This window comes from Hippichthys cyanospilos, chromosome 6, assembly GCF_059441005.1.
Source record: "Hippichthys cyanospilos isolate Australia breed blue-spotted pipefish chromosome 6, RoL_Hcya_1.0, whole genome shotgun sequence".
NCBI lineage: Eukaryota > Metazoa > Chordata > Actinopteri > Syngnathiformes > Syngnathidae > Hippichthys > Hippichthys cyanospilos.
This window is the reverse complement of record NC_142374.1, coordinates 8,936,197-8,949,511: the sequence shown is the minus strand read 5'-3', so window position 1 is coordinate 8,949,511 and position 13,315 is coordinate 8,936,197. Positions and strand designations below refer to the sequence as shown.

At 38.4% G+C, this 13,315-nt stretch overlaps 1 protein-coding gene across 2 annotated transcripts in view; it reads right to left on the bottom strand.

The window, feature by feature from the left end:
- Nucleotides 1-211, bottom strand: part of mterf2 (mitochondrial transcription termination factor 2) — a 40,201-nt gene extending 39,990 nt beyond the window's left edge. For both annotated transcript variants that reach the window (XM_088416672.1, XM_088416675.1), the window contains exon 1: nt 46-211. The gene's annotated coding sequence lies outside the window, so the exon portion shown is untranslated. The remainder of the gene's footprint in view (nt 1-45) is intronic.
- Nucleotides 212-13,315: the final 13,104 nt, after the last annotated feature.

Sequence of the window (13,315 nt, the reverse complement as noted above, 5' to 3'; positions counted from 1 at the left end):
GACAGAGCTCTCTGTAAGATGCATGTGACCTTAGATGAGAAATACCTTGAGAACTCTTTGGACGAGGCACCCTCAGTGAAGATTATCGCTCTTTTGAGATGAAGCTTGAAAAAGAGCATCGAGGCAAGTTTCCAGGCAAGCTCCAAACATTGAATTCAGCTCAAAAACAAGTTGAAAATCACAGCAACAATAAGCGTGTCTGGGAACTGCAAATGGCTCAATTAAAAGGCCAAATAATGAACAGAAGTAATGACAATAAACAATCAAAGCAAGAGATCACACAGTGTGCCCATTCTATAGCTTTGAATGAGCACACTCCGATCTCTTCAGGATATATACTTATATTTCTAGAAGTAGTAAATATACTGCTATCGATTTCCTTACAGCTGCTTTACCACTGAGTGCAGCTCAAATAACACCATTTTCAAAGGTTTGTTGACTCCCATGTAGAGCTACAATCATTAACCGACAAGAAGTGGATCAAACTGATCAATAACCATACTTGATAAACAATGATCATTTTGACAGACGTATGGTTTAATTTAAAAGTGTTCAAATCCTTGGTATTTCAAACTCAAAAGGAAATATTCTCCATCATCCATAGTCCTCCATGCAAGCAAACATCTTATCTTTGTGTTGTATCAAAATAACATTATTTGTATTTACTTACAGACCAAACCGGCAAGTAAATCTTCGTTATTGCATTGTCAATTTGAAATAAGGTCACATTTTTTTTAGGGATGGGAATCAAACCGATTGACTTAATATACAAAATACTTGATGGATTATTAAAAGAATCCTTAGTTGCAGGCTGCACCCCTACTCTCAGGCCACGTGGTACTCCTAGTATACGCTGTGGAACAGAAACAGGCTGGAACTTCCCAATTTGATTCAATATCTTCTCATATACAGTATGCATACTCATATACAGTAATTCATCCATCTTTTTTGCTTCTTTTGAATGAAAACGAAGAATATCCCAGCTGACTCTGGCCATATTCTAAACAACTGCACCCTACACCGGTCAATAATAAGGCACAGAGATAGACAACCGTTCACACTCACATTCCCACTGTCACTAGGTGGGAATTGAACCTACAGTGGACACTGAAAGTTGGATCACCCCTGGTGTATAAAAATAGTATTAGTGATAATATAGAAGCTAAGGAAAAATGGAAAAATATCCAAACATAAAGATCAAGGGAAGTTAACGGGTTGATCATACGATGACAACCTCGAGTGGGCGAAGGCACCGTTTTGACAACACGGGAGTGACTGACGCAGAAATATAATAAATAAATGTTTTCAAAATTCCTGATGTACGGCATGCCTCAGGTTTGATGTCATCAGTAAGTATATTTCTTACTTTCCTCCGTGCTTCACCTTGTCCTCCTGCTCCTCTCCCGCTTTCTTCCACACCTCCACGTTTTTTTTCCTTCAGCCTACTCTAATTCTCACTTAGCTCACTCTTCCCACTCTCTACATTTTACTCCACAGTTCACCTGTGGCTTATTTATAGTGCTCAGGCTGACAGCAAAGTGAAGTACAGTATGTAATTACCTAAAACAGTATTTTGCTGTGCCAAGGTGGCCAGACTGACAATGCGAGCCTCGCCAGAGCTAGACAAACTTAAGACCGTATGGCGAAAACATGTTAAGAGGAGGTGTGGGGTAGAAAAAACATCTCTTTATAAAGACTCAATTCTTATGGTTCACAGTGAAGAGCTGTTCAAAAGACTCGATCTGTTCAGGAAAACCGCATCATTAACCATTCACCCACCACAGTTTGACCTTGTCCCCCAAAAACTGGCAAAGACCTTGTAAACCCGAAGGGTCTTGACTAAGCAATCAACAAGATATTTCCACACACCCTGACTGGAGTAGAAACCCAGACCACTGAATTTAAAGTCAGTGGTCTTAAACACTGGACTTTTCAGTTACAAGCAGTAAGTGCAGTGTAGATGCAGGGAGGCAAGGCATACATGAAGATCTAGATCCTTTTTTATTTATTTCAAAATTATTCTTGTTTTATTACTAATACATTTTATTTCAACAATTATTATTGGTAGAAATGAGAAACATTGACTTTTTCTAGATCAGATAAAACTTCAACAAATTTTGTAGTAAATTTGGTTTGGATTAAATTTGGATAGGCTAAAACTAGCTGATTTTCAATGACTATTTTCAAACTAAACTTGAACCACACAGGACAGATTAAACATAACCCAATTATGAATGACAACTTTTAGAATTAATTTGGACCCCTCTAGACAGGCTAAAACACACCCCTGTTTTTAACAACTCTTTGTGGATTAAATTTGGACCAGAGTGGATGGACTAAAACACAGTCCAGTTTTCAACTATTTTTGGACCAAATTTGGAGCCCATTGGGGCAGGTTTAGCATAATTCTATTACCAACCACTATTTTGGGGCTAAATATGGACCGTATTGGACGGACTAAACACAACCTTGTTTCGTGACTATTTCTGGACTAAGTCAGGTCGAAGACGGGACCATATTTAGCCCAAAATCCAATGCTCAAAACCCATCTGGGGATGGGTGGGTATTGCTGTTGTGCGACCGACAATTTAAGCGCAGACACACCATCAGACCGCGGACAGACTACGAAGTGTGTTTGGCAAAAATCTTCAAATTAAGGAATAGGCAGTATGAGGTTGCATTGTATTTGTGAAGTCGGCCACAATGTGTAATGCCTAGCATACCGTACATAAGGACAAACACTGTAACGCTCATGTTAAAAGTGAAGAGAGATTTTATTTCCGAGCAGTAGATGGTTTGTCACATCTGTTGTGCTGCTGGGGTGTGCAGTTGGGATATGAGGAGCTTGCAAACATATGGTAGATTTAATTAATGTCAACTATTTCATCTGCTTCAGTGCAGGCACTTTAGGCCCCTAAGCTGCCGCAGAGCTCTGTTGTTTTTCTGAGCTTTCATGCATGCCTATTCAAAGCCCTTAATAAGGATTATGTTTCGGTGAAACCAATCAACGGGGACATGGTTACTCTGAACCCGCATGGGCATCGGGCTGGCTGTCATGACCCGTGCGTAAATAGCAATTTTGGACAGCTCCGTATTATGTATGCGGTAAGGTTGCAGTTTATGGTATTAAAGGTGATTAAATCATTCAATGCCAGGCCAGTAAAAATGGGTCTTTGTATTTTGCAATTGCCATCAATGGAAGTAAATGAGATAAATGTTCTTTGTTTATCTTGCGATTAAGTTATTGTTATTATGAACTTACTGCGAGTTAGGATTTTTTGTTTTTTGCTTTGATACATGCAACATTACATTATTCACTTCCAGCCCAGTAAAAAAAAAAAAATTCTGACATCTAAAGCTTTTAATGGTAGTGAATGAGTCAAATGTTGTAAGAACTTCCATTGAAGGTGCAAAGCCCTGTATTATGAAGAGCATGAAAAACTTTGTTTCTGAAATCGTGCAGAGGATATTTTGAAAAACCAAGCTGAAATGTATTTCAGTGAAAATAGTCCACCCCTACAAAGTACAACCCCCTGTTGACTTTCATCACTTTTTATTGACTCCCATTGCAGCACATTTTAGCTGGCTGTGATTTTGCACCAGCAAGTAATAGTTATTAATAATGAAAATATAAATGTTTAATATATCCTGAACTTTTAGAGCAGCAGCTATGAATTTGATTAGTCTTTTAAGATTCAGTCAATGGCATTCAGTGCAGGAGCTTATTTTTCACATCCTTGGATCAATGCGTGTCTTTCTAGGCTCTGTTTGCACTCTGTCATTTTCTCTCCTTCTTCTTGAGGAGAGTGCCACTCTAATGGATTTGAACACTAAACCGATGAAGGAACATTTATTGGCTTATCAGGACAAATTATATTTTTTAGCCACCTCTGAATCAGTGCTCATCTCTGGAACTCTGTAATGGGATAAACAAGGAGATCCTTGTGTGAGTGACTGTGAATCTTTCATGGCAATACAAATTCAACCTGTGTTATTCACCCATACAGTAAAACCAACGAATAAGAAATTTAAACAACCGAGCTGATTTATAATAACTCACTTTTCATTTTCAAACAAAGTATACTAACATATCTTGGTTAAATATTACGTATGCAACGCACTACTCTTAATCAACACAAGCCTCGATGAATAGCAGAAGAGTATAATAACTTGCTAATTGTATTCTTTTATTCAAAGGACCTTGCGTAATCCGGGATCCTTTGTCCATTTTTACTGCAGCATAATGATATGAAGCCTTTTCAAAAGATCAGTAGAACCACAACAAAATATTTTGTAGCGTGATCTTGAAGCATGAAACTCGGAATGCACTGTATGTCATGCAAGCCATCAAAGTTTCATTCTGACAAATTGCACAAAAATCAAGCATTGGTTTGATTAAAATTTTTAGACTCTATATTAGAGGGTATTTAAAAAGTTTTGTACCATACATAACTAAAGACATTGCGGATGTCTTAAATGTAAATTAAAAAAAAAAAAAGTTCCAAGTCTCAATAGGGAACAAAAGACAGTATATTTTTTCTTGGGAACAGGATCTTTTTATTTATTTTTACTTCCTATCGTGATAGCCTTAATTGGTAGGCTATGTCTACCTACTTCATCACTGTTATCACTGTAAATGTTCAATAAATCCATTCATCCATCCATTTTTGGACCCCTCTGCAAAATATAAATAAAGGTATATACACAAAAATGATACAAATTGAACAGTTTAAAGATTTGCGACATTTTCTTCCAGAAATCCATCTTGTAATCCTTGATATCCAATCTCCTGTTGGGAATCACGATAATCCTGTTTTTGGGATGAAAATCATCCAGATCCGACTGAAATGTTTTGAACACAAAGTAAGGTTTGATCCAGATTGAATCAAACTAGGATTGGTTTAGTTTTTCATAATTTATCTTATCTGAAATCCAAAATTCAGTCAGTTACCTTTTCATTTTTGTTGTTTTTTGGGGGGAAACATAAAGTAACTGAAGAAATGTACTTTTTCTTGCATTCAGAATATGTAACACTGGTACATGTATTCTATTACTTCCCAAGACCGTTAGTGATGATGTTTGACATGTGGCATTAAATATCTACTGGAGTGTCTACTAGAGTCAAAATGTACTGTATGAATCAAATTACCGGTAAGCATTGTGAAAAAAGAAAGGAACCCAACTTAGAAAACTTTAAAAAAAAGAAGTAATTTCACAAATCCTTCGACAGACTTCAAGCTATTAGTGTTGCGGCGAGGCCAGACTCAAACTGAACAATGAGCATCATTTGACAAGCCGAAGTCAGAACATTTCATTTCAACTGGCTTTTTTTTTTTTTTTTTTTTAGCAAAAAATAAAAAAATAAGAAAATGCAATTAAATGAATGCCTTGACTGAAATCAGTCAAGCGGTCTTCTTTTCAAACTGCATTAAATGTGTCCATTTAAACACAGTCTACTTTTTAATGATTTTGATCATTAATCACTGAGTCATCACTCAGAGTTGGGATTGGACCTTATGTGCTCAAGGGGTCCTCTGCATAATATTGTCTTCATATTATACTCCAGTTTTCTCTTGGCTGAAGGGGTGCATTTTTTATGTTGCCCATTGAAGAAAAAAAAAAAAAAGGATCTCCTTATCATGGTCAAAAGCTATATGTACGAATGGAGCCTATTCTCGACTTTATGCAAAAGGCAGCCTACAAAGGCAGCCTACTGGTCATGACTACTCCTTTACATACCAACCAAACGTCAGGAGTCAGAACATCAGCATGAGCCTTCAGCTCGGAGTTGCAAAATACCGTTGAAAAGTCAGAGTTGCCGGCGGGGAGTCAGGCAGGTGGTTTTGGATGATTGACATGTTGAATCGAGTCTTGCTGTCAAGACAAGAGAGATCGGATTACTTTTAAAAAACACATGATTGAGGTACGTGTAGCTTGCGTTCATTTTATTTTTATCGAAAATCAAAAAAATATATATTTTCGTTTTGTTTTTAAAACGAAAATAGGAAAAACATTTTGACAACCGTTTTTGAAAATAACAACAAAATATGTGCAGTTGTACATGCTAAATTGTCCTGGGGTGTGATTGGGTGCGTGAATGGTTGTTCGTCTCTGTGTGCCCTGCAATTGGCTGGCAACCAGTTCAGGGTGTCCCCCGCCTACTGCCTGAAGTCAGCTGGGATAGGCACCAGCAAGCCAGCGACTCTAGTGAGAATAACCGGCTCTAGAAAATGGATGGATGGATGGATGGATGGATGGAGTCTTCTGGAAAGGGCTTGTTTTGTTTCTTTTATTTCCTATGCTCAATTTTCAATTGTTACACTGTTCAGCCGATCAAGGAAGGTGACATGATTGTGCACAAAATTGCCACATTATCACTGCAGTGAGGCCAGCCTCAACTTGAAAAGACAATGTTGAGCCAGATGCCCCTAATTTCTTTCATCCTAGGCCTGATGGTAATTGGCTGCCGACCAGCAGCGCACATCACCTTCAAAATAAAAGGCTCCTGCTTAGCTGACATTGGCATGTACGCTTCGGGTTAAAAATGAATATATTACTTTTAAATGCAATCAGTCCACTTATGAGAAAAAAACGTATGAAGGTTAATTTCAATCTTAAAAGAGTTTTCTTAAATAGTTCATTTCAAATCTAACGGAAAATAACAAGACAGATCATAAAAGGGACCATTACCATAGTGCCTAGAACGAAAGAAATTAGGAGCTGCTGGCTTGACTTGGTCTTTTGGAGTGGAGGCTGGTCAGACAGCAGTTTATAGTCTTGCTAATAGTAGCCTCTAATTGTGTGTCAGAAACTCCTTGCTGCACACCTAAATAAAATTAATTGGTGGTAACGTACGCATGCGATAAGATGTAGAGCAACTATTTCTCTTGTTAAATGTCCATAAGGTTCTAGAGACACCATCTCGCCCAACCTGCTTCAACCTTCTCAGGACAGATTAAAACACCACTTCTGATTCATCGTTTTTTGTAAAGAGTTTGTCGTATCACTGCATGTTTGCATTTTGGATTAACCTACATTGAATTCTTGAGTTTATATGAGAAAACAAAAATGCAAAACACAAAAACAACGTAAAATTACATTTCATTGCTGTATTTTCATAGAAAATGGCTTTTGTATTTTAATCCAACTACAATTTTCGAAAAAAGTAAAATGTGCCGTTTAGCGATTCACGTTTAAGAAGCGAAACCACGCTAACTCAAAGGTGTGAAAGTTGTCTATAATCTCACAGTTTATATTTAAGTAAAACAAAAAATATCATCAAATCATTATTATCTATTATGTATTATTTTATATCACAATGTACGCCCCCCAAAACCTCATTTCATTCTGGTGTACTCAATCTTGTGAGATTACCGGTAGTCTCATTTTGCGGGATTTTGGTCCCACCCCTCTAGAAATACTTCTGAAAGATACTGAACTTGTACTCAAGAGGAGACTTTTGTCAAGGACTGTACACTAAAAATTTAAATTGTATATTTTATATTCAAATTGTATATTCTCAGATGCAAGCACAAGCAAAGAGACGGGAGAACAGGAAGTTTAAAATAGGTTGCTGGAAATTATGAGGAAGTTGTGTAAAATGTTTCTTGAATTGTTTTTCATTTTTGACATTCTAACAATAAAGATAAGCCATCCCCATCACCGCAACCAAACACTGACAACTCTCTATTTGCTCTATCTAAATTTATGTATGAGAACATCCTAGTGAATGGACTTTTTAACTGGCCTTTTAATCACCTGTCTGGTTGGACAGGAAACATTGTAAAGGCATGACACCGTTGTGAAAGGAAAAACAGATGCTACATTGTGTTTTCACACATCACAAAAACAACGTGACACTTGCACTGGTGTCACTTGTCAGACATAAAAAGAAGAACAACTGGTTGTGTTGATCATTAACGTGCGAGGCACATTAAAGTTAATGTCATTGTCATTAGCCTGTTCTTAAATTCAGTCAGCAATTAGTTACGGTAACTGATGACATAAAGGTCAGGTGATCTGTTCAGGCATGGACTTTCAAGCTTCAGGTCCATTTTGTTACAGCTCGGCGTGAAAAGGGTAGTGACAAAATTATTAATAATAAATCTAAATACAATTTTCAATGTTGAGTAACAATTAAGTAAGCAATCAATTGTTGTGCATTGCTTTTGGAAATTAATTATTGATGTAATGTTGAATCTATATTTGAAAACACAAAAACACTTTTGCCAGTTGCGATGAAATGACCCAGTTTGGAGGGTCGGAAATCCTGGTAAATTCATTATGATGCCACATCTTATGTTTTGCAAATGCAAAATAAAATAAAACTGAATAAAAAATGAAAAGACTAACTGTCACTGAGATAATCTGCAAATTGGTTGTGGGGTGGGGTTAGGGGGCAATAGGTTTGGACATTCAAATATTTCTAACAATTCTGATCCAAGCACACACAGGTTATTATTCTGGGAACCGGCACTGCATGACCAAAAACACTCAACACCATATGTCAAAATAGAGAATCGTTTTTTTTTCGAATTACGAGGCAAACTGGCACTAGGCACAGTTCTCAATGAACAGGTTTATTTTTGCAACCCTGGATTATCACGCACATCGGTTCTACTGTTGGTCACATTACAGTAAACAAACTGGTGCAGGAAGTGAGTCCAACTTTATTCTACTTCAATATGACATCCATACATTAGGCACACTTTATCAGTCACACCGTTGATTTTTGAGAAAATGATTTTAAGTAAGCCTTATATTTTGAAAAATACATTAAGCTGGGGTGTTCATACCCGGTAACCGAGGGCCACTATCCTGCATGTTGTTGATGTTTCCCTCCTCCCAGCACACCTGATTCAAACGATCAGTTCATCAACAAGCTCAGCAGCAGCATTATAACGAGCCTGATCTGTTCATGCATGTCTAACTGCCCCAAAAACTTAATTGATTACAGACTATTAGCAAAGAAAAAAAAGTGAAATAACTCTCACCTCAGTGGTTGCTGCACCAGCCAGAATAAAATTATCAACTGAGCCATTTTCCGTAAAGCCTTCCCTGTACCATGAGAAGAGAGACCTAAACTGGTGACCAGATGTAGTTCACCAAGCAATCACTGCCCTCTGCTGGCCTTTAAACGAACCTTACAACATGAACTTGATGGAACTTGAACAGCCTCTGGAAAATCTATTTAGACGTTTTCCCTGTCATGCGGGCGGTAGAAATATATTTACGCTGTCTGTGACGATCTGCGGCACTGATACCAAACTGTGCCATTTAATTTACTCCAAAATGTCAACTTGACACGGGAGGCTTTCAGTGTCTTACCGTGGTTAAAAATTCTCTTCTGCTCTTAAAACATCCGAGAACTTCGGGACTCTACTCACAAGCAAAAATCGCATGAAATCTATTATCCAAGCAAAATAAATGTAAAACAGAAGACCAAAAGCGAACTTGGTCTTGACAATTATGTAAACATTTCATGTATGACCTCCCAGCTCGTCATTTTGATTCGATGAAGGTATATGTGATGTGTCCTGGCTACATTTTTACTGCTTTTCAGTGGTCGTAGCTTGAACTGACAGTAAATTTTCAACGCTGCTTCTCTTTTTTCAGGCCAAGAAGCTTGCCGATTTGAGGTAAAGATCCTATCCAGAATGCTGAGAATGGCTAAAGGAGCTAAACTTTGTGTATTGAATTGCAAAGCACATCGTAATTTGCACAAACAATACACCTGACATCTCTGATGAGTATTTCATGATCATTGTTACTGCTGCTCCAGAATAAGTGCGTGCTGGCGTATTCTATGGCTTGGCTTTCTTTAACGGTCAAGTAACAGCGGTTGTATTAAATCGAGTAATTGTCAAATTCGACATTGAAGGTACGACTAGAGTAACAGCCCATTACTGCGTTTTTGCAATTTGAACTCTCTTTGGCCCAAATACAACAGGCTCTGGTTCAACCGTGACCCTGTGGTGTATTATATAAAGGATGGACATCTGGAGAAGGTGTGGAGTTGCATGTGACAAAACCCTTGTATCTCACTGGCTGAGACAGAGGGAAAGTAAATTTGAGTAAGATAGGAAGATTTTTAATATTCATGCCTCTCTCTGAGAAGGTAGGCACAAAAGGTTGGGGATGTGCACGACATTTTGGGAAGACTTCTTCCAACGCTAGCATATGACTAGAATAAAATCAAATCAAAATGGCCGAGTCAACAAAGTTCTTTTATTTTCATCTCCAGTATGCTTTGCCTGGTGCTTTTGAGCATTGTTGTTGCGGACCCGCTTCATGGAGAAATTTAAACGCTACAACCAAGAACAGGATAAGTGATAAATGAAGTGATGTTGGCATGTTTTCCTCACGGTACTGAGGTCGCAGGTTCGCTTCCAGCTTTGTTGTGTGGAGTTCACATGTTCTCCCAGTACTAGCGAAGAGTTTTTTTTTCAAGGACTCTAATTTCCTCCCACATTCCGAATAACATGCATGGAAGATAAATTGGATCCTGCGTGTTGCCCTTAGAGGAGTTTGTGTGATTCTTTGTCAATGAATGCCTTGCTCAACCACTGCTGGCAACCAGTTCAGGGTATCACCTGCCAACTGCCTGAAGACAGGTGGGATAGGCTCCAGCATGCCCACGGTCCTAGTGAGGATAAGCAGTTGCGTTGATGGATGGATGGATGGATGGATGGATGGATGGATGGATGGATGGATGGATGGATGGATGGATGGATGGATGGATGGATGGATGGATGGATGGACGGACGGATGGACCATATCTACAAATTTAAGCCCAAATTACTTTGTAATTTTCAGGTCCATTGTTATCATTGCATTTTCTTTTTTGTTGTCTAGGGAATCACAAGGAGGACAAGAAACACCAATTGTTAGAAGCAGTTTTTTTCTTAAAATTATGGTTCAACTCCCTACTTTTGAGGCATTTGACTTTAAATTAGATTACATCTTCCCTTCTACTTCTCAGCCCTACATAGTTCGTACTCAAACTTTGTAGAAGAGTGAGCTGCCATATGGCGTTAATCTATTCATGTCCAACATTACAGACAGGAGCAACTAAAAACATGTTCAATCTCCCCATGCCCAATCTCTCAAACTGTGCCCCCAATATACGTTACTTCAAATGTCCAATTAAAATATGATACCTATCTAGATTGATCGGTTACATATAAAAGCTACAGATGTAACAACTCATTTCCTTGCCTTCAAAGATCAAATGAAAACAAATGAGTTCATTTTTATCAGGAACTCTTTTACTTTCTTGGTGTTTGATCTGAAATCACTACTACCTTTTGAAAATATTCGAAAAACTTAAGACTTATGAGGCTTCATGAGTAATAGCTGCATAAAACTCTAGTTTTATTTGGACGTAATGACAACAGCTGACTTAACTCTTCTGCACAAACTGTTGCTGGTGGAGTGAGTTGCAAATCACAACTCCAGACAGAAATAACACAGTTATTCTTAAATTGCTTTCAATCAGTAATTCAAGGCGCACGTTGTGGTCATAACCCTGTCAGTTTAATTTCATATAATAATTTATGAATAAATTGGTGATGGTTGGAAGTTTTATATACCTCGCAACATCTACTAGACCTGAATTGAGCTGGGTTGTCGGAATATTATCTCAACACCTGGCAGAACCAAAACAACAACATTGGACAACGGTCAAACACCTACTGAGGTATTTAAAAGGTACCATCAGTCAAAGATTAAATTTTCAGAAATGTGAGAAAACACTTAAACTGGAGGGATACAGCGATGCTGATTGGGCATCGGACAAAAATGATAGAAGAAGCACGACCAGATATTGTTTCAGTCTCAGTGAGAATGGTCCAATAATATCTTGGAAAAGTAGAAAACAAGCAACAGTAGCATTGTCAACCGCGAAGCTGAATATATGGCATTAGCAGCCACTACTCAAGAAAGTATGTACCTTGTACAACTACTTAAAGGCATGAATAGTAAAGACCAGCACGAACCAGTCAAAATATATGAAGACAATCAAGGGACAATCGCTCTATCTAAGAATCCGGTATGCAGGCAAAGGAGCAAACACGTGGACATAAAATATCATTTTGTACGATCTGCACACATGGATCGTAAAATATCTGTAGAGTACTGCCCTACTGTAAATATGGCAGCTGATATACTCACTAAGCCTGTGACAAAAGCAAGACTGGAAAGGTTTAAGGGATATTTGTTTGGGGAATGAAAAACAAAGCATGCCAATCTGCTTATTTGTTTATTTGGGAAAGTTTTCAATGTGAACCTTTGTTTTATTTACGATAGGAGGTCATGAACATGTCTTTGAGTGGGAGTGTTGAACATATTGTGAAGACGTCTATGTTTCTTGCAAAGCCATGTTACATGATTCCTTGGGAGCGTGCGTGGATACGTGCACGGAATTATGTGTGTTGAAGTCTGAGCATGCGCAAAATAAATAGGCGCGGTGAGCAAAAGCTCGCAACGCGGAAGTAATGGCGAGAGGCTGTCACGTACTTTTCTTGTGAATGAGTTAACCACTTGGTGATTGCGACACGCATAAAACTGCTGCAAAGATGTCCAGTGCAACAAATACGTTATCCTTAAGATTTAAGCATGATAAACCATTGAAAGCTCATACTTGCCGTTATATTGCGCCATTATCTGCTTGACTAATGGCGGCTGGGTGTATCGCAGATCGAGCTAATTTGCTTGAAAGTTTGGCGTGACTTCATTTTAATTTGCACATGCACATACATCACCTCCAACGGATCAGATCCACGAATCCAAAGCAGAGGTTCATCCAAAAACGCAGTCGTGTCTCGCGACGTTTTATTCGTGCAAACTAATTGTATTCAAAATACTTTGCACTCGCAACGTTTCCATTCGTAAACCCAACACAATTTAGAGTCGTACTCATACGATTTGCTTAACAAGTGTTGGAATTTTATTTCTAATTCAACATAAACTCAAGTTAGTAATCTGACTCCAATTTGTGACCTTACCCAACTGCCACTCATCCAACAATTTGCGCGCTCGTTCTGCAATAGAAAGGTATCAGGAAGCCGGCATTTTCACACACGAGTGGATTTATTCCTAACACGCAGATCTAATACAAGCACCTGGGTCTCGGGTCCCTCTCAATACAGCCCTGTACGCCGCTGTTGCCACCAGCAGACGTACTCTCATCCGAGTTGCCCAGCAATGAGTTATACTACACAATATGCAAATGGAACATGAACAAAGGCATCCTGGCATTATTTTATTGGCTATGTGTATAATGCAGTTAACTTTAGCTTGCTCTCATTGGTCTTTC